Below are 23,108 nucleotides of genomic sequence, written 5' to 3' on the forward strand. Positions count from 1 at the left end.
ATAAATAAGTCATGGGATGTAATATACAGCATAAGGAATAGAGTTAATAATATTATAATAACTTTATATGGTGACAGATGGTTATTAAATGGTTATCATGATCATTTCATAATGTATATAAATGTTGAATCACTATGTTGTACACCCGAAACTAACATAACACTGTATGTTAACTATACTTCAATAAAAATAAATAATTAAAAAAAGAAAGCTAGGGGCCGGCCCTATGGTCGAGTGGTTAAGTTCGCGTGCTCTGCTTTGGCAGCCCAGGATTTCGCCGGTTCGACTCCAGGACGCAAACATGATGCTGCTCATCAGGCCATGCTGAGGCGGCGTTCCACATGCCACAACTAGAAGGACCCACAAATAAAAATACACAACTATGTACTGGGAGGGCTTTGGGAGAAAAAGGAAAAATAAATTCTTGAAAAAAAATAAAAGAAAGCTAGTACTTTCTGATGTGGGTGAGGAGCTAATTGAAAAGAAACTCCATTTCTTTATAAATTCCTGAGGGAAAACTGAGACAATGTGTAACTGTCCAAGCATAGTTAAGCCATTTGAGGTTAACTGGCCCATCCAGAAAGTTCCTGGGAGCACTGTTAGATTTTCCCCACTTGTGCATTTCTGATGCATTTTGTGCCTTATCCACTTCTGACTTTTCCATTCTGCCAGGAAGCGAGAAATGAACCAAAGTATCACCAAATGTCAAAACTAGAAGCGAGCTTAGCTTAGATATCATCAGGTCCAACCCTCTCATTTACAGATGCAGAAAGAGAATCCCAGAGAAGGGAAATGACTTAGCTGACCCCGCAGTGCTGGCGACTGGCAGGTCTCCTGATACAGTCCACCCCAAAGTAGAACAGACCTGTATGCAAGACTCTTTTCTTCTGACTAGTTCTTTAAATAGGCTTGCAGAAAATTGGCAGATTGTTCTTCATCAATACAAAAAATGTAATTCGTAATCTTTTTAAATGATAAACTCTATTAGCCTAGTAGTTAATGACACTGGCTTTGGAGTCAGCCAGACTTAGATGTCCACACCAGCTTGGCCACCTTCCAGCTGTGTGACCTCGGGCATGCTACTTAACCTCTCTGAATCCTAGTATACTCATCTGTAAAATGGGAATGCCAATAATAGCATCAATCCCACAGGGTGCCTGGTACATGGTTAAGTGTTCGTTAAATATTAGTTGCGACTATTACCATAACCTAGCACACCAGAAGGCAGAGCTGTCAGGTCCCTAATGATGTCTGTGTGGGGAAAGAGCTCTGGGAAGAGAAGTATCTCTACCGCCAATTACTCCAGACTCTTCAGAGAAAGCCCCAGACTTGGAACTGAATTTCGGACTTGGGAACTGACAGGGAACGGGGCAAAAAGACCCAGCCTGATGCTGGCTAGCACCACTAGGCACCTGCCCCACTGCACTAATTCTCAGGCCCGCACACAAAAACAGGCACCTCCTGCCTCTAAGGTAAGTTTCACAAAAGGTTAAAAAAAAAGGAGCAACTGAGGCAGAAGTCATAAACACACAAAGGTTGGGAAGGCCCCTTAGAGTAGAAAAGTGAGGGCCCAGAGTCAATGGCTGTTTCAGTCAAGGGTAAATGGGCCATCTGCAGGTCTCTTGGGCTTGAGCTACAATTCCTGCCGTAACCAGTGCTGGCCCTCGCCAGACAAAGTGTTATCAAACCCCACTCCTCAACCATAAGGAAGCCCAGAAGCAGAAACAACAAATGGAACTCTGGGTAAAGTTTTAACATGGGCCATTAGGTTCACCTGTCCTTCATCTGAGCGACAGAACAGTGTAAAAGGACCTCAAAGGGAGGCGGCCTGCCATGCCAGCCTGGCTCTGCGATTCCCAAGTGCTATGACCTTGGGCAAGTAGCTTCCTGCTTTGGGCTTCTGTCGCTGGCTGCAAGATGAAGGGCCTGAACTTCAGGAACTCAAAAGGCCCTCTGACCACTAGCATTTTCCTGTTTAAGTTCTGCACATAACTTGCCACCTAAAAATGCAGTAATTAGACTACAAATAAGCCTTGATAATAAGCTCACCGGGGAGCAGAAACCATATCTGATATTTCTTGTGGATTTCACAGTCCCTAGTATGATGCTAGACCCAGAGTAATCGCATAATACATGTCAAGGGATACAGAGTCACTGCACAGCGCCCAGCATATCATAAACTTCTCACGTGCCAGGCAGTTCTCCTCGAACCTCTCTCCCACTACGTTCCTGAATATGTCAGATTTTACCAGTCCTAGGCTTTTAATAAAGAGAGGCATTGCACAAGAAAACAGAGCTCCTTGTCACTTCACATGACAATGATTGAACACCTAGGTGCCAGCGCTCTGCTCTGTCCTGGAAAGGGGGCAGACCTGGGCTTAGTGCCGGCACCCGTCCTACAAGCTGTACGAGTCAGGGTGAGTCAGTGAACCCAGCCCAGTGCGAGGTCTCATAAATGCAGCTACTATTATTAAGGAACTCCTGACTCTTACATCTTAAATCTTAGATCTCTCCTAATAGGCTAGCAACTAACTAACATGCAATGGGATGAGCACTTTACCAGTGATTACGCACCCAATGGCTTTGGGAATACAGACGAGGGAATCTATGTACTGAGATATTGTTACACACACACAAACACACAAGCTTCTAAGGGCCAGTTCAGGCTTCAGAACACATTTCATCCAGTCTTCTACACTTGGATTCCTAATTCTGGCTACACATTAGAATCACTTCAGGAAGTCTTAAAAATGCTAATGTCAAGGCCCCAGCCCAGAAAATTATATAAGAATGGGGTAGAGGGAACAGGCATTGTTTTTTGGGGTTTTTTTTTTCAGATGTACATCGTAATATATTTTGAATTCTGTGTAGATTACATCATGTTCACCACCCAAAGACTAATTACAAGCCATCACCACACATGTGTGCCTAATCACCCCTTTCACCCTCCCGCCTCCCTTCCCCCCTTCCCCCATGGTAACCACCAATCCAATCTCTGACGCTATATGTGTGTTTGTCGCTATGTGTTTGTCGTTGTTTTTATCTCCTACTTATGAGTGAGATCATAGGTATTTGACTTTCTCCCTCTTATTTCACTTAGCATAAAGCCCTCAAGGTCCATCCCTGCTGTCACAAATGGCCAGATTTCATCATTTCTTATGGCTGATTGTGTATATATACCACATCTTCTGTATCCATTTGTCCTTTGATGGGCACCTAGGTTGCTTCCAAGTCTTGGCTATTGTGAATGATGCTGTGATGAACATAGGGGTGTGTGCATCTTTACACATTCATGTTTTCATGTTCTTTGGATAAATACCCAGCAGTGGAATAGCTGGATTGTATGGTAGTTCTATTCTTAACCTTTTGAGGAAAATCCATACTGTTTTCCAAAGTGGCTGCACCAGTTTGCACTCCCACCAGCAGTGTATGACAGTTCCTTTCTCCCCACATCCTCTCCAACACCTGTTGTTTCCTGTCTTGTTAATTATAGCCATTCTGACCGGAGTGAGGTGATACCTCATTGTAGTTTTGATTTGCATTTCCCTGATAGCTAATGATGTTGAACATGTTTTCACATGCCTGTTGGCCATCTGTATATCTTCTTTAGAGAAATCTCTGTTCAGATCTTTTGCCTATTTTTTAATTGGATTGCTGGGTTTTTTTGTTGTTGAGACATACGAGTTCTTTGTATATTTTGGATATTAACCCCTTATCTGATATGTGGTTTGCAAATATCTTCTCCCAATTGTTAGGCTGTCTTTTCGTTTTGTTGATGGTTTCCTTTGCTGTGCAGAAACTTTTTAGTTTGATGTAGTCCCACTTGTTCATTTCTTCTTTTGTTTCCCTTGCCCGGTCAGACATGGTACTTGAAGATATGCTGCTCAGACCAATGTCAAAGAGCATGCTGCCTATGCTTTCTTCTAGAAGTTTCATGGTTTCGGGTCTTAAATTCAAGTCTTTAATCCATTGTGAGTTGATTTCTGTGCATGGTGTAAGATAATGGTCTACTTTCATTCTTTTGCTCGTGGCTGCCCAGTCTTCCCAACACCATTTATTGAAGAGACTCTCCTTTCTCCATTGTGTGCTCTTGGCTCCCTTGTCGAAAATTAGCTGTCGATAAATGTGTGGGTTTATTTCTGGGCTCTCGATTCTGTTCCATTGATCTGTGTGTCTATTTTTGTGCAAGTACCATGCTGTTTTGGTTACTATGGCTTTGTAGTATATTTTGAAATCAGGGAGTATGATACCTCCAGCTTTGTTCTTTTTCCTCAGGATTCCTTTGGTTATTCGGGGTCTTTTGTTGTTCCATATAAATTTTAGGATTCTTTGTTCTATTTCTGTGAAAAATGTTGTTGGAACTTTGATCAGGATTGCATTGAATCTATAGATTGCTTTAGGAAGTATGGGCATTTTAACAATGTGAATTCTTCCAATCTAAGAGCACGGAATATCTTTCCATTTCTTTGTGTCTTCTTCAATTTCTTTCAACAATGTCTTATAGTTTTCGGTGAACAGATCTTTCACCTCTTTGGTGAAGTTTATTCCTAGGCATTTTATGATTTTGTTTCAATTGTAAATGGGATTGTATTCTTAATTTCTCTTTCTTCTACTTCATTGTTGGTGTATAGAAACGCCACTGATTTTGATACGTTGATTTTGAATTCTGCGACTTGACTGTATTGATTTATTATTTCTAAAAGTTTTTAGTGGATTCTTTACGGTTTCCTATATATAAAATCATGTTGTCTGCAAAGAGTGACAGTTTCACTTCTTCTTTTCCAATTTGGATCCCTTTTATTTCTTTTTCTTGCCTGATTGCTCTTGCTAGGACTTCCAATACTATGTTAAATAAGAGTCGTGAAAGTGGGCATCCTTGTCTGGTTCACATTCTTAGAGTGATAGCTTTCAGTTTTTCTCTGTTGAGAATGATATTAGCTGTGGGTTTGTCATATATGAGCTTTATTGAGGTATTTTTCTTCTATACCGATTTTATTTAGAGTTTTTATCATAAATGGATGCTGTATTTTGTCAAATGCTTTCTCTGCATCTATTGAGATTATCATGTGATTTTTATTCATTTTGTTAATGAGGTGTATCACATTGATTAATTTATGGATGTTGAACCATCCCTGCATCCCTGGAATAAAGCCCACTTGATCAGGCATTGGTATTTTTTTAAACGCTTCCTTAGCGACTGTAAGATGCAGCCAGGGTTGAAGACTCCTGGCCTCCACCTTCTCCATCTGCACTTCTACTCCAAAACTTAAGTGACAAATCCAGCAAATAACTGGGAGGCCTGCAAGAGCCATAGAAATTTCATTTTGGTCACTCATCAGACTATTCTCTGAGCCATTAAGATAACTCTGCCACTGCCAAAACATTTTTGGCAACTAAAACTTCAACGAAAAGGGGCTTTCTTAACCCTCAGTTAGAGAAGGCCATTAGCTATGCCCCAACCATTCTATTTATTGGAGGCTTAACTGGCCTGAGACCTCACCCTTTTTGAGAAGCTTCTCTACCCTTAAAATTGATATGTCTTGGGGCCAGCCTGGTGGCGCAGAGGTTAAGTTCGCACGTTCCACTTCTCGGCAGCCTGGGGTTCACCAGTTTGGATCCCAGGTGCGGACATGCTACCACTTGGCAAAAGCCATGCTGTGGTAGGCGACCCACGTATAAAGTAGAGGAAGATGGGCATGGATGTTAGCTCAGGGCCAGTCTTCCTCAGCAAAAAGAGGAGGACTGGCAGTAGTTAGCTCAGGGCTGATCTTCCTCAAAGAAAAAAATTGATATTATTTTTTAATTTATTTAATTTATTATTGAGGTCACATTGGTTTATAACATTATATAAATTTCAGGTGTATGTCATTACATTTTGATTTCTGTATAGACCACATTGTGTTCACCACCCAAAGTCTAATTGCCATCCGTCACCATACATATGTGCCCTTTTGCCTGTTTGGCCTTCTCCCCTCCCTGCTTCCCCTCTGGTAACCACCAGTCTGTTCTGTATGTCTCTCTGTTTGTTTGTTGTTGTCAAAATTGACTATTAATTTGTCCCTTCTTATCTGCCCTACTCCCTGCCTACACTGATGTTTACAGTGGAGATCTATGAGTGCTCTCCACTGCCTCCGTAGCTCAGCACTCAGCCAGTCTCTCCCCTTCCACCCTCTCCCCCACCCCCCTACACACACACACACACACACACACACACACACACACACACACACAGGTTTGCTTTTTTAATTCCTTCTTAATCTGCCTCTGCTTGCCTCTTGTCCACGTCACTATTCCTCTACTTATCCCTCCCCTTTCAACAGAACCTCCTGGCCATGGGGCAGCTACCTCATTCCCGCAGTAGTCTCTCCAAGCCCCCTGCCTCACCTCCACCAGCCACACAGGCACAGCATCCCAAACACATGACGTCGTCTCAGTTGCCAAATCTTCTCTCATGAGTTGGCTTCCTTCACCCACTGACTCTCTTCTACTGAAACTGTTCTCTCAGGCTGCCAATCATCTCCTTTCTTTCATTTAAACAGTATTTTTTCTTAATTATTAAAGAAATGTGTACTTACACAAAATTCAAACAATACAGAAATGTGTTAAGTAAAAAGTGAGAGTGCCCCCTTCCCCTAATCACTCAAGAATAACCACTATTTGATATACTTCTTCTAGACATTTACAATGTGCTCCTAAACATGCACATATAAAAGAGTTTGTTTTCTTAGAAAAATAGGTTTCTATCATACATATTGTTCTGCAACTTGCTTTTTTAATTTTAACAATATATTGTGAACATCTTTCAAATTGAACACAGAGATTAGCCTCTCTTAAATGCTGCACAGTATTCCACCGGCCAGATTCACCATTCTGCTCCCGGTGGGCTGCTGCCCAACATTCTCTGTTTATCAACACAGACGCCATAAATGTCCTTGCACACAACTCTGCACACACGAACATTTCAAGGGCAACTATTCCAAAGCGGGTGGAGGGCTGGCCACGGGACCAGCCTATACTCACCAATTCCAATTGCTTTTTCTCAAGTCCTCCTTGGTCTCAACCTCTTTGCATCACATGACATGGAGGACCTGCTCCTGCTTCCTGACGCTTCTTCCTCTCTTGGGTCTCCTTGCACTTCCTGGATGACTGCTTCACTGAGTCTTTTTTCTACCCTCAAAACTAGGCACTCTACAGAATAATTTCTTCTTTCTCTTCCCTAGCTTGCATAATAGTCTCGTCTTCTCCTCCTTTATCTTCTCTAAACAAATGCCTCCTAAATCTATATTTCTAGCCGTAACCTGCATCTCAACTGCCTGATGGACATTCCAGCCTCGATGTCTCAAACATCTGAAACTCAACAAATCCAAAAATGAACTCATGACCTTTTCCTACAAGCCTCAGTTTCTTCATCTGAAAAACAAAGGGACGGGACTAGACAATTTTTTTTTCAAAATGAGGAGTCTAGTATGCACTGGATGCTGTGGGGAACAGAACACTAATAAACACACAGACCTTGCATTCAGGGAACATACAATCTAAGGAGTGGGGAAGATAGACAAACAATTAATACAAGGCGGAATGACATGCTAAAATAGACAAGAGTGGCTAAATCTGGCATGAAGGTTGAAGAAAGCTTCACGAGAGGGAGTGTTTGGGCTGAGCCTTGAATGAGGACTAGCAACTCAACAGGAAGAGGAAAAAAAAGAATATTTCTGACTGAAGGTACAGCATGAACAAATTATAAACTCAAGAGAAGCAAGGAAGTGCATGGTGTACATGTGGAAGAATGTGCTAGAGGACAAGGCTGGAAAGAAAGGTTAAGACCAAGATCAGAGAAGATCCTGAATCTTATAAGAGCTTCAGGTTTTGTCTAAAGGGTTTATGTATTTGCCTGCCCTAGTCTATGTACCAACTCCAACAGATTGATAGTAGCTGCCTAAAATGCTATGCTAAAAGGGATTGTGAACCGAGAGGGAAACTTGTTGGGATGGCATGCCTATGATTGATTAGCAAAGCTGGCCCAGGGCACCATAAGGTATATGCATAAGGTGTAAGGCAATAGGGAGTTACTGAAGGTTTTTAAGCAAGGGAATGGCATGACCAAACATGTGTTTTACTTGTATCATTCTTGCAGCAGTGTAAAGGATGGACAAAGCAAGAAGATAACTAGAGAAGGGAATATCAGTCAGGAGGCTGCCCTAATAAGCCGTATAATGATAATGAGGAGGAGGAAGAAGTGGAGGAGGAAGAGGATAAACAACCAGAGGAATTACAGCAGAGGAATAAAAAAGCAGATGGAAGAGATAATGAAAGACAGAATCAAAATGACTCAGAGATTATGATGATGGAAGGGAGCAAGAGGGGGGAACAGAAATGTGTCAATATTTCAAGGATTTAACCTGGGTCACTTCGATAGACTGCAGTGACATTAACTAAGATAGGAGCATTGAGGGAAGAGCATCATAATGCCTGCTTTTCATTCCAGATCCCCCAACCACTTTACTCGGGATTCATGGCTTTCAAGTACCCTTGAGTACACTGGGAGGAAAAACGCGGGACATGCATTGCCTGACGGCCCCAGCATTTATGTAACCCTACATATAAACCTACTGTTCTTCCTATTGCCAGATCACCAAAGAAATATCCATTAATATCTGATCCTAGAAACAATGGGCAAATAAACCTTTGAATGTTAGTGCTCTCAAAAGATGATTAGGCGCCGGCCCGGTGGCGTAGTGATTAAGTTTGAGCACTCTGCTTTGGCAGCCCAGGGTTCATGGGTTCAGATCCCAGGCCTGGACATAGACACCACTCATCAAGCCATGCTGTGGCAGTGTCCCACATAGAAAATAGACGAAGCTTGGCACAAATGTTAGCTCAGGGACTATCTTCCTCACCAAAAAAAAAAGGTCCTCAACAGATGAACAGTCCAACTTAGATAGCGTTTTCCGTTTACAAGCCATGTTCACATACCTGATTTCTCTCCTGCTTACCCTATGAGGTATGGGTAAAGATCATCCCTATCATACAAATGTTAACAGCCATAACTCATATTTATTAAGCACTTGCTATGCACCAGACAATGTTCTAAATATTTGACATGGGGCCGGCCCGGTGGCACAGTGGTTAAGTGCGCACATTCCGCTTCAGCTGTCCGGGTTTCGCCAGTTTGGATCCCAGGTGCAGACATGGCACCACTTGGCAAGCCATGCTGTGGCAGGTGTCCCATGTATAAAGTAGAGGAAGATGTGCACGGATGTTAGCTCAGGGCCAGGCTTCCCAAGCAAAAAAGAGGAGGACTGGCAGTAGTTAGCTCAGAGCTAATCCTCCTCAAAATAAACAAATAAATAAATAAAGCAGAGGAAGATGGGTATGGATGGTAGCTCAGGGCCAGTTTTCCTAAGCAAAAAGAGGAAGATTGGCAGCAGATGTTAGCTCAGGGCTAATCTTCATCAAAAAATAAAATAAATAGGGGCTGGCCCTGTGGCCGAGTGGTTAAGTTCGCGCACTCCGCTGCAGGCGGCCCAGTGTTTCGTCGGTTCGAATCCTGGGCGCGGTCATGGCACTGCTCGTCAGACCACGCTGAGGCAGCGTCCCACATGCCACAACTAGAGGAACCCACAAAGAAGAATACACAACTATGTACCGGGGGGCTTTAGGGAGAAAAAGGAAAAAATAAAAAATCTTTAAAAAAATAAAATAAATAAATACTTGACATGTAGCCACGCATTTAATCCTCACAAGAATGCCAGAAAGTAGATACTATTATCCCCAATTTACTGGTAAGAAAACAAGCCCGGGGATGTCAATTAATTTGCCCAAGGCCACACAGCTAGAAAGCAGCAGAGCTGGGATTTGAATCTGGCCAGTCTGACTCCAGAGCCTGCGCTCTTAACTACCGCTCTATTATGTCTTATTACAGAAGATCAGGCACAGAGAGGCTACGTGACTAGCCAACACTACCAGGCTCTGTCAACCAGTGAGTGATGAAACCTACAACCAACACCCAGGTCTGGCTAATGCTTAATCCTGCGCCCTTTCTACCACTCCACATTGTTTACCAAGATGAATCGACCTCTCCCACTGGGCTGGCAGATTTTGACCTTTCGCCTCTTTGACCTTTGTCACCTCTGCTACACAAATGCTCTGGGTTCTGTTAGGGGTCTCTTGCTGTGGAGCCTCATACAACGCTTCCCTAGGATCAGATGCAGGTCTCCACTTGGAGGAAAGAAGTGATGACCTCAGATCCCCAGCTGAATGGGTCCCATTTCCAAACCACCAAGAGCTGGCGGCAGATCACACTGGCTCTACACACAGGTTTGGTGAGCACACATCTCCCTGGACCCCCTACCCAGGCCAAGAAGCAAGCAAGGGTGGCACTGGGGCCAGGCTTCTCTGTGGAAGAGAAGAAACAGAGAGAAAAACACATTGAAAGAGCAGTCAGGTAGAGAGGTGGCCTGCAGCCATGAGATCCTCACTGTCCAGGCTGCAACAGACAACGATGCTCAAAACACTCAAGATTTTTGTTTCTCTACTAGTGGGCAAGAATAAAAGTCCAGCTGCTTTATGCTGGAATGGTTAGGGCTGGAGGAGGTCATGTGCGGTAGTATAGAAAGACAGTGAACTGGGAGTCAGGAGACCAGGCTCTGCTTCTATTTCGCTGTGTGACTTTGGGCAAGTCACTTCACCTTTCCGGGTCTGTTTGCCCATCTGAAAACACAACGGAGGTGGCGAACTAGAGGACCTCCGAGGGTTTTTTTCAGCTCTGACTTGACATCATTCTGCATTTCAAAAACCTGAGAAAGTATGGCTAGAAAACTTTCTTCAGTATCTATAGTCTGCCAAAGGGAAAATCGACTAGAACCGAGGGAAAGAAGAATTAGATAAAACAAAAATGACCTTTGTGGAAGGCTGCAAATTAGGTAATATACAGGCAGTATACTTAGCACAGTGCCTGGAGCATAATTAACATGATCAAAAATGTTACAAGTATAATTATTACTCCTAATTTTTCAGCAAGTGTACACATATAATCAAAAATTATAGTGAACTCTTCCTCCTAAATTTGACAATTTTTTGCATATCTAGCTTTGTTCCAGGTTTACAGTGTTTAAAAGCTCTGAGGGGGACCCTAAATGAGCAGTGGCACCAACTGTCCTTAATGTAGATGGATAGTTATGACTGGAAAGCGAGAACCCAGCCCCAAAGGAAAATAAAGAGAAAATGTAAGTGGGAGGAGGCAGGATTAATCCTGAGTTCACTGCCAACTGACCTTGGAAAGGGGGATGAAAAAACAACTGGTGCGGACCACAGTGTACTTTGCAAATTGTTTTTCAGAACAGACCCAAAGCAGGGAGTCAGAGATTTGGGAAGATGATCCTAGCCTGGTTTCCACGTGTGTCCATCTGAGCAAACACGGCACCGGCTGTGAGGTATGGCCAAACACGGCCAGTCAGGAGGCACCGTGACACGGCGGGCTTCACATTCCTCTGATTCCAGAAATCTAACGCAGCCTTAGCCTAAAGGTCGCCCCTATCTCCTAGGTCCAAGACAGCACTCCCCTGAGAGCCCCTGGGAGGACATCCATAGGGCTGAGGGGCAACCCATTCTCTTCGCTCACTGGCCAGAAAGCCCACAAACAAGCAGGGAAACCTGACCTTGGCTTGGGTCTGGCTGCAGGGCTATTCTGAGGAGAGCTGAACTGGAAGGTCCAGGGAGCTGCTGTGCGGTGGAATAGAAATCAAAGGTAAAACCAGCTCTATTCCTCCAGGTGCCCTGAGATTCCTCCAAGGACTGGGAGCTCTGGGGGGGGAAAAAGGGAGAAATGCCCACATGAAGCAGCAGCCAGCAGCAGGGCAGCCCCAGGAGCTAAGGGCAAAAGTGCTGAAGGGAACAAGGCCCTCACGCACATGACCCTCAGCACCATTCCTGCGGAGAGAATCAAGGGCTGGACAGGCATGTGCACACTCAAGTGCCTGGAACTTAAAAAAGGAAACTCTTAACAAATGCAAATTGACAAGGAACAGGTGGTGATATGAAGAGGCCCCCCCCCCTTTGTTACAATCTCCCCCTAGGACTTGGAACGAGTGACCTTCCACAGCTAATTTCTAAGTGTTGCTGTTTGTTTTAGAAATGCCCTCCAAGCCAGCACGTCCCAGGGAACTGGGATTATTGTTACAGAAAACATGACCTTAGCCTTCTCAATTCTCAACTCTAAGACTAAGGTACTGCCGACTTCCAAACAATGCTTGGGAATATGCATGGAAGCTTTCCAATGGCCTTGGTGGGGGGGGGGGGCAACCCCACCCCGAGGCTGTAAAGTCACATGACCCAGGCCTGGTCCCTGGAAGGCTGCACTTAAAGGAGGCCTTCCTCTAGTGACTGGCAACTCAGGCCCCAGAGGAGGTCAATCCCAAAAGAGAGTGTAGCTGGGTCTTGAAAAAGAGAGAGGTTTCCCATATCCCAGAGATATAGGAAGAAGTGTCTATTTTTTTTTCTACCCAATTGCTGATGTGTAAGGCAAGGCACGATGAAAATCGACTCCCCTAAGCGGCATATTTTCCACCACACTGTGCTGCTCCTTTAGCAAAGATACTCGTCTACTTTAAACCTCTTTCTCCTAGGAGCTCCGGGAGCTACCCTTTCTCCTCCAATAATTATCTAACCCTGATAACGGGCGGCACTTGAGAAAGTTGCACTCCCCTCACTCAAAAGAAATTAGTGGCAAAAAGTGAAGACTAAACGCTCGCACCTGTCTCTGCCCAGCCCCAAACCATTCCTTTCATACTTCTGTCCTGCGCTCACTGGTTTCCTAGGCTACCAATCTCAAGATAGCTTGCACCCTGGAGCCTGCCCACTGATGAAGAGCAGTGATAATGAAGGCGAGAGGTCCCTAAAAGCCAAGCTTCCTACCACGGACAGCCATCCTCCAAATTCTTCAGAAAGAACTGGGTGATTTGAGGTAACTTTCAAATTACCCAAAGCTGTCCTTAGGCCTCAAACAGCCAGGGAACCCTACCCCACAGACATGACATGGGTGCTAACTTCGCTGAACCAATCTTTTTGCCCACTGCATGAAACAAAGAGGCCAGGGAAGCTTTTCTTGGGTGAGATACTTAAAGCTATTATCCTATATCTAATTCCTATCATCCTGTCCCAACGTAGGCACCCAAGCTTGCAGCAGCAGCCGCCATGATGATAATGATGATGGTCAGCGCATCACCATCATCACAGCTAAAATTTATTGAATGGTTACTATGTGCCAGTACTACCTTAAGTGCTTCATTAGTCTTTTCTCATTTCTCAGTCACTTCTCATTTTCTCAATTTAATCCTCACAACAGCCGTGCAGGGTAGGTATGATTGTTATTGTTTTACAAATGTGGAAACCTAGGCTCAGAGAGGTTAAGTAACCTGCCCAGGGCTACACAGCTAGTGGGAGGATTTGAACGCAGACCTTTACCATCCGAGAATCTGTGCTCCTACCCAGTATGCCCCTGCCGCCTTGAAATATATAGCAGGAATAACACCACTGTGAAAAACTGCTAACATTTATTCAGTGCTCACAATGAGCCAGAATTTCTGCTAAATGCTTGATTTAAATTATTTTGTTTAGGGGCCGGCCCTGTGGCCGAGTGGTTGAGTTCGCACACTCTGCTTCAGCTGCCCGGGGTTTCGCTGGTTCAGATCCTGGGCGCAGACATGGCACCGCTCATCAGGCCATGCTGAGGCAGCGTCCCACATGCCACATCTAGAAGGACCCACAACTAAAATATACAACTATGTACCGGGGGGCTTTAGGAGAAAAAGGAAAAATAAAATCTTAAAAATAAATAATTTCGTTTAATCTTCACCGCAACTCTATTAGGCAGCTAGTAGTAGGAGTCCCATCTTCGAGGTCAGTGAAACTGAGGTTCAGAACAGTTAAGTAACATAGCTAAGGTCACGAGGTGATGGTGCTTAAATACAAACCCAGGAAACATGATCCAAAAGCTTAACCTATTAAGCTGAACTTGCGTTAGGAAAAGGAGGCATTTCGACTGCCCTACTTCATCAGGCTCCCTGCTGTGTCCCAATCCAAACCTACAGTGTCTCAGCGAGAATTTAGCAAGGAAAAGCCAGTGAGGAAGCCTGTCTGGCCCTTCTGTGTACTGTATATGCCAACAACTCCGATCTGACTAATCTATGCAAAGAAGATCGACTCTTTCTACAAGTCTATCCTCACTCCCGTTCCCTCAACTTGATTTCTGAAGAAAACACCTCACATCCAGCAGCTTCTGCTCACGCTCTGTCCAGAGCATCTAACAGTGTTTACCCAGAGCTCCCAGAGCCATAGTTAAGGACCTTAATGTGCAATCTGGCTCTGCGCCTTATTTAATCAGCACCTGAATGAAATGTCTCTTTGCTAGCAACAGCCAGAGCACAGTCAGTCAGAGTCTTTCTGCAAACACAGCTGGTCGATTGGCACAGATGATTCAATTCACAGGCAAAATACACCCTGAGTTTATACCATCGCTGACGTGTGATGAAGACAGGGAGATTGAAGGCACCAGGATGCAATTAGAATGGGCTCATGCTTCCATTCTCCTCCAGATAATCTCGCTTCTCCCTCTTTTACCCACCGAAACACCTGCCCACAGGGCAGAGCTTGGATTGTTTCTGCCAACAGGCCGATCGTCTCTAACCTCCTGGCTCCTGCCATCCATTCCCTTCCCTCAGAACCACCCAGCCCAGGACAAGACTCATCCTACCCTTCCTCCCTCTGGCATCTCCTAAGGCAGAAAGAAACCAGAGCCAACCAAGAGATCCCCCTACCCTCCCCTTCAGGACCACAGGCTGGCAACAAGTCCAAGTTCCTAAACACACCACGCACAGACAAATGTGCAAGCCATGCCCTGTTGAGCTGGTAGCTCTTTCCCTGGAAAAGAGATGAGTAAACAGAGAGGGCTGGTGCCAAGAAGAGGAGGACTCATCCCCAGGCATTTGGATTGAACTGCTGTATCCACGCACCTTGGAGGGAGCCTTACCCTGGGGGTCAGCCAGTAGGGAAGCAAGACACTGATAACTCCAGTTCTGTGGTTGGGCGTGTGGGGGAGGTGGAAAAGAGGCCAAAAATTGGGCAAGGAACATGGGAAAGGCCACCTGCTCAACAACATTGTGACACACCCACCAATTAGAGATCAAGTTGGGATAACAAGGCCCTTTTTAAAACTCATTCTCCAGGGGCGGCCCCGTGGCTGATTGGTTAAGTTCTCACGCTCCACTTTGGTGGCCCAGGTTTTCACTGGTTCAGATCCTGGGCACCGACATAGCACCGCTCATCAGGCCATGCTGAGGTGGTGTCCCACATGCCACAACCAGAAGCACTTACAACTAGAATATACAACTATGTACTGGGGGGCTTTGGGGAGAAGGGAACAAAAAGAAGATTGGCAAAAGATGTCAGCTCAGGTGCCAATCTTTAAAAAAATTAAAAAATAAATAAAATAAAACTCATCCCCTCCCCCATGCCCAGATGAGTCTATGAGCCATTCACACTTCAGTATGAACCTCTTAAATGGAACAGCAGTTCTTCCTACTTCCATTATGGATATCACCTGCTCTGCTGAAATGGGCATTTTGAATTGCAGAAGGGATTGTTCTGGAGCTTGGAGAATTTGAGAAGGAGGCAAGCTCGGGTAGCTGGGTCAGTGGAGAGACTTGGAAGCAGGGAAGAAGGAACAGGAAAAAGAAGCAGGGAAGAAGGAACAGGAAAAAGAAGCAGAGGGTCACATTGCATCAGTTCTGCTGTGGACCTTAGTGAGGGCAGCAACCATCCTATGAGCCACTAAAAGTCCTCTCGTGGTCATAGCGGGATGCCTGCTATCTCATTTCCTGTATTTAATGTCTGCTCACTCTCATCAATGGTCTGTGTGTCTGTCCTTGACAGGGTGGGTCCTCCTTGGGACAGCACAGAGAACACAATTCTCTATCTCACAAGCCACCTATCAAGGATTGGTGAGCAACTGCAGTTGTCTTATCAACAGCCCAGAAATGACAGAGCATTCCTAGAGTTTTAGTTGGTTTGCAAGGGGAGAAATATGAAGAAATCTTCCAGATAGCAATATGCAAATAACTCAAGGTTACAGTTGAACCGCTTTCCTGCGAAAGAGGAAGCAACTGTGTGCCCTTTCACAAATCGTTTCCTATGCCTAATATTTCCTTCCTTCCTGCAACACCCAACGAACTCCTAGTCATTCAGTTATACATGTTTATTGAGCACCTGCTATGAGCCAGGCCCTGTAAGAGGCACTAGAACAGAAAACAGGACAAACAAGGGTCTGTGCTCTCATGGCGCTAATGTGTCTCCTTCATGAGCCAGCTCAAATGTTGCCTCCTCTAGGAAGCTTTCCTTAATTGCACTAGGAAAAAAAAAAGACTTTATCCTCTATGCTTTGTTCAAATCTGTTACTGTAATGTTATATCGTAATTTAGTTGATCTCTTTTTATTGCCTGTCTCATCTAAACTGTGAGCAACATGAGGGCAAAGAATGTTTCTTATTTGTCTCAGAATCTCCAGTGCCTGGCAAAATGTTTGACACACAATAAGCATTTGATAAATGTTTGCTGAATGAATGGAAGAATGAATAAATTCCCATGAGCATTTAAAACAAGAGTCCTGCAAACAGAGAGTTAGGGTGCAATAACCATGTGTCAATATTTCCTCTTGTTTGTTACCAAAAATCTTAGAGACTGGAAGGCAGGGAAGGGACGTAGAAGGACTGGAAGGTGATGAAGGGGGCCTGGCTGAAATACTCCATTGACAGAACTCCCAGTTACCAAACAAGCCACTGGAACTCTAAAGCTACCTTAAATATTCACCTCACAATAATTTGGGGCTCTCAACCTCTAATTTCAGCCACATTATTTAACACCTACAGAAACACGAGGTGCTGCCAGAAGACTAAATGCCCTGCCCACAGACCACCCAGATTCATGCCAGTCAGGATGAGCATTTGAACCAGCTTCCCATCTAATACTTTAGCCACCAGATAATATCTCTCAAAGTGGGGTCCAAGGCTCACAACATTCCAGAGTTCGTAATAAATAGAGATTCCCATCCTCGCCCTACACCTTCTCAGACTCTCCTTGTAGAGAGCCAGGCATTTGCATTATAACAAGCTTCCAAGGGAATCTTTCACAAAGAAAGTTCAAGAATCACTGCTCTTCACACCCAGTCTCTTCATGTCCACTCAGCCAGTTACTGGCAGAAAACAAGCACCTAAGACTAGATATTCTCAATTTAACAAAAGATGAAAGACCATGGAGGTGTTAATTAACTCAACTGGGAAAATCCTTTCACAATGTATACATTTATCAAATCATCATGTTGTACCCTTTAATATCTACAATTTTCTTTGTCAAATATACCTCAATAAAGCTGGGGGGAAATAAAGTAAAAAAAAAAAAAAAAAGATACAAAAGACCAGGAAAAGCTGAGAACCCTGGCTCTTCCTGCAGAGAGTATTTCAATGAGGCACGATGACAATGAGCTACCCACTGAAAAATACGGATGCGGAGAAAGAGGTGGAAAGTGAGTCACTAGCCTAATAACACTTTCTTAAATGTATAGGATATTAAAGAAGGAAAAGACGAAAGTACATGTCCACATGTCTACCAAGGGATTAAGACCAAGATCCAACAGCATCATTTCCTCCTTGGGATGAAAGCGAGCAGATACTTTGGGCAGAGAGCTGGCTGCAGTTCTAATAACCAGCTCTTTGTGATGGAAATTCAACTAAAAGATGTGTGAGCTGGCGCTGAAACCACCTCTCTCCTCTGGCTATTTCAAAAAACAGACAGGAGATTCTCCTAACCGGCACAAGAGGCATAGGAACTGTGCCCTTGAGACCTCAAGAGAATGCAGACAGGGCCACCAGAGGGAAAAGAAAAAAGCGCAGAAAAATTTCAGCTCTGTCAGTCAGTCAGCATTATCCAGGTACACATTAAACAATTAATGTGCATGTACAGTATTGTATTAAACTCTGCAGGGAATGACAAAGAAAAAAACACTATTCCGTTCCATAAAAAAAAAAGTGTTCACGATAATGGTGGAGACTAAACAAAATGCAAAAACAAGCAACCCAGCAAACACTTACAAAATTACCTGCATGTGTACAAAAGTTTATGTTAAAGAGCCATATAGTGGGGCCAGCCTGGTGGCATAGCGGTTAAGTTCATGCGCTCCACTTTGGTGGCCTGGGGTTCGCTGGTTCGGATCCCCTGTGTGGACCTAGCACTGCTCATCAAGCCATGCTGTGGCAGCATCTCACATAAAATAGAGGAAGATTGGCACAGATGTTAGCTCAGGTCCAATCTTCCTCTCTCTCTCTCTCTCTCACACACACACACACACACACACACACAAAGAACCATATAGTCTGAGGAGTGTTCAGAGGGTTGGGAAAGGAGGACAAAAGGTCTAACAAGAATGACTGGAATAACTGGAGTCAGGTCAGGGTCATCTGGAAAGTTTCACAGAGGAGAATCTTCAAAGAGGAGTACCTACAGAAGGGAGGAACACATGACAAATCCCACAAAGACAGTACATCTATGGCAAAGGGACAAAAATCCAGGGACCCTGTGGGTCGCCCCTTGAATAGGAGCCAGCAACATACTGTTACTTAAAAGCAAGCCCTATGCTGGGTTCTATAAGCAGGTGCATGGCAAGAAAAGGCTGAGAAGTAAATCTTTCCTCTCCGCTGGGTGTGGGCTGGACTCTGGTAAGAGTCACAGCATCCAGTTTTATAGGCTGTGCATTAGAAAGGCACGCAGGCAGGGGCAAGGATCCAGAGAAAAGCAACAGAAATGATGACGAATGGATTCTAATAGCTACCAAGAAAGGTGAAAAGGAGTTGAGGTTTGTCAGTTTCTGAGTCTGAGGTAAAAATATATTGGTCATCTGCCAGCTATGAACAGCTTTGCCCAGCTTCTCTGTTTAAGTGACCACATAGTTATTCAGAGGATTAAAATGTTTTGTTTCCATCTGGTACGTTTCCTGGAGTAGACAGAGACAGGAGAAGGTTAAATAATTTGCTCAGGTTCCTGCAGCAAGCCATGAGCAAAACTAGCAACATAATTTTAAATCCCAGGGCTGTCTGTGGGTTGTTTAATCCACACCACTTCTCTTTATAATGGACGCCCCCAAAAGACTATAACAATGAAAGATGGAAAAATTCTCTGCAAATTTCCTTGGGGGGGGGGGGGAATAAAACAAACTAAAAAGGAATGTCATGCCTCACTGCTGAGGCCCATATAAACGTCATCCCCTTGTGTCCCCCTGGACTGATGACACAGGACACAGTTCATCTGATAAGCTGTCAGCAGATGGCTGGATCCCTCATTGTACCCATTACCCACCCAAGTCAATTCCAAGCAGGAGCAATTATTAGTGCTCCAGACAACAGATGGGGGTGAGGAGATGTGGCTGGTCTGAAATCAAGTGTGTGTGTGGCGGTGGGGGTGGGAGGGTACCAAAACCCTAGTTCTCCAATCCATCAGGTTTTCTCTAAAACAAATCCATCACAGAGTCAATGGAACACACCAGTGTATATTCAGTTAGTCCCAAAAGGTGCCACAAAAAGCTCAGAACTGTTTTGAATATGTGCCATTCTACACTTTCAGGAAGGAGGAAGTAAGAAAAACAGTGAACCAAAAAGCAGGAAAGCCATATCTGGTAGAAATCGGACTTCTAATACAGTATTGCAAAGAAGAAAGAAAATCAAATAGCAATCGCAACTCTAAAAAAGGACGGGGCTCACTCAGTATTACTGGCTAAAAACCAGTGAATTGGGGCTCCAAGGTCAATAGCATCAATTATTATTTGCCAAACGGCCAGCCTGGATGCAGCCTGCCTTGGGCGCACAGACATCCAGGGTTAAACATCATATGTTGTGCCGCACTGAGTTCAGCGCCCAGCCAGGAGATGTTGACAGACACATACAGAACCAACAGGAATTGAACAGTTGGACAAGACATCCAAAATGGGATCTTTTTGTTGAGTTCCTCAGACAGAGACAATATAACTGGACGTTAGAGAGATAAAGGACCACTAATTTAAGACCACCCGTCTTTACAGATACAGTCAAATTCTCTGGAATTCTAACCCTTCTGCTGAGAAACTGTAGATTTTAGGACTTAAATATAGCTATGAGAATCTCTTCCTGCTAAAGCCTAGATTCCCACTGCAGCAGCTCGTTTTAAAGCCACCTCTGCCACTAACTTGCTGCTGGGTGATTTTCGGTAAACAGCATAAGCATTCAGTAAATTCATTGCCTGTCACCTATACCTGCCAAAATAATTTGCTCAAGGGGACTAGCCATGCTTGAAGAAATACTTATTGGTATAATTGGTAAACACCACTGATATTCAGCAAGGGGTTTAACGATGGTGGGTTAATCTTGGTACTTGCCAATCCTGAGAACCCTCAAGCATCTCCGGCTTGAGCTATGATGTGAGGAGATGCTGCTTCACTCATACAAGCTTCCATCAGTCCACAGTCCCAGGGCCCTTGAGAAATCAGATGAGACCAAAGAGAAACCCGACAGCAGGAATATTAATCAAGAACAGAACTCAGACACAAGAACTGCCCTTCCTTATGCGTCTAAAGTTGGCAGTCACCCAAAGGCAGCACGGCTATCATAAGGGTCTATGTTTCAAAGCCTTGGAAATAAACATTTTACAGACTGAAAAACGGGAGATGGGGAGATGAACCAAGTTCCCTCCAACTCTTCTATTTCCCGGCCTAGAGGAATACTGTCCTTGTTACAGACAAATTGACACTGACTCTGAGGAACAGGGTTTTTCTATGAAGCCAAAATTGAGTCATTCTGTTCAGAGACACATATCAGAAATGTTTCTGCTAAGCTATCCCTTTCATTTCAGCTAACATCTTCCCTTCCTTATCAGGACCTCTGAACTCCATAGAATTTACTGCCATAATATAGCTTAGTTCAGCTAATTCACTTGCCAAAGCATTTCTTTGTACTCAACATCTCCCCTTTGGGATATACAGTCATGGGAAATATTTCAACATCTCTTTCTCCAGAGCCACGCTAATCTATCACAACCAGAAATAAGATAACGCATGTGAAAGTGCCTTATAAACAGTAAAGTGCTAGATAAACATAAGGTATTATTAACCATACTTAACTGTCATTAGTCTTTGCTGCAACCAAGTCAGAAAATTGTTTCTAATCATCTGTTGTTAAAGTTTTTTGAAGGACTCACACCAACTTTAAAAATCCATACATTCCTGCTGCCCAGGAAGAACCGCAAGTAGGGTATAGGATGTTGGATTCATCAAAGGCTACCCTGGTAAGCCAGAGGTCACTATTTAAACGACACAAAGCAGTGACTTAGGAGTAAAGGGCAAGGGAGCATAATCCTGGGCGGGCTCAAGAATTCCTCAGCATGACTCCGTTCTCCGCCCCCGCCCTATAGCTTCAAAGTTACAGCTAACCGCTGGACAAAAGAAAAGCCCAGGTGACAGGAATCAGCCCATAGTCCCGCAAATGTCCATCTCTCTGCAGCAGCCAGCCCCAAATGCCATCATCATCTACACATGTCCCCAAGGGTGGCCTGTTCAGGTTTATTTTACCGGGGAGACAAAGGGAGCAAAATACAACCAAGGATGAAAAGATGAACAAGGCTACCTGACCTCGGCCGAGAAGAAACTAGCTCCATTTTTCCGCAAAAGGAGGCCAAAAGCACTCGCAGAACAGCTCTCTGTTGCAGCCACAGCCACTGCTTATGGAGAAAAGAATCGCAGGACATAGCCTGTCAAGAGCTAGGAGTGCAACTCTGCCTCATTTTGCAGATGGGCAAACTGAGGCCCAGGAAGAATACTTTCGCCAAAGTCACACAACTACTTAAAGCCAGAACTAAGTCTCCAGAGTCTTCTAAAAGCCTCTAAAAGCCTTTCCACTAAAAACCACGGTGCTGCCAGGTTTGACATCATCACACGAGCAGCAGCCCCAGTCAAGATGAATTTAGTCCTTTGTTGACCTTCTAGATATGTGGTTGCCCGAGGCCTCAACACCTCTTTGTAGAAGAGGCACCCTCTGACCCTCGCCACCTGCCATCCAAAAAAAGCACTCCTGTCCCAAGAGCCTCGCACGGCGGCGGCTGAGATGCGTTGTTTCCTCTCTTTAAAAAAAAGCCCATTCATAAAAATGAAAGCCGCTCAAATTTACACAGAAGGTCTAGCTGGGAAAGCCCTGGGCTTTCTGTGAATGGCATCACTTCCCAAGAAGCCCTTTCTTAAAAAAATGCTGCCCACTCCAGCCCTGCTAGATGCTTACAACCACTCAGTCAAGAACAGCCTCATTATTCCAAAGCTATCCACACCTCTTTGCCACATCTGCAAGATGGGAAGGGGCTTGAGGGCATTCACCAAATTTTACAGATTGGGAAACTGAGGCCAGGAACCTGCAATCAAAGCAGTTCCTAGAACATAGAGCTAGAAAGCACCCAAGCCACAAGTAGGCGTGCCATGCGGATCAGCCGCGGCCTCCCCACAGACTGCCCTGCCATTCCACTGACAGCCTGCAACCTCAAAGAGGACGGGTTAGTTTTCCAACCCAGATGCTAATTCATCTTTTGGCTGCAAGCAATCAAGCTCCCTTCCCTGGGTCCCACCCGGGCTATAAAACGGAGATAATAATCTCAACCTTCTGCCCCACACAGGGTTGTCACAAGTCTCCTGAGAATAACCTTCCACAAATATAAAAGAAATAAAGATGCTAACGATAGGTTTCAAAACCGTCCCTGAATAAAACACACCAGGTTTTCCACAGCCTGTAATCTAAAAAAGATTTTCCCTTTCTCCTCTTCCTCCTCCTCCATGATTTGTAGTTTTAGAACATCTCTCCACACAGGCTGAGTACAGAAAGACAATCTCACTCTTGGTCCTCACCCAGATTATTTTTATGTATCTGGCAACTTTCCTTTTCAATCCTATTTGTTTTTCTTAGCACCACTAATGGGAGATAAAGAAATTAGCTCTCTGAGCACCCCTGGACCATGACCACAGAAGACAGAATAAGAGTGGTAAGATGGAGAGGCTTGCAA

At 44.4% G+C, this 23,108-nt stretch overlaps 1 protein-coding gene across 2 annotated transcripts in view; it reads right to left on the reverse strand.

The window, feature by feature from the left end:
- Positions 1 to 23,108, reverse strand: part of TMEM164 (transmembrane protein 164) — a 167,687-nt gene that overhangs the window by 142,399 nt on the left and 2,180 nt on the right. The window lies entirely within an intron of this gene.

This window comes from Equus quagga, chromosome 10 (assembly GCF_021613505.1).
Source record: "Equus quagga isolate Etosha38 chromosome 10, UCLA_HA_Equagga_1.0, whole genome shotgun sequence".
NCBI lineage: Eukaryota > Metazoa > Chordata > Mammalia > Perissodactyla > Equidae > Equus > Equus quagga.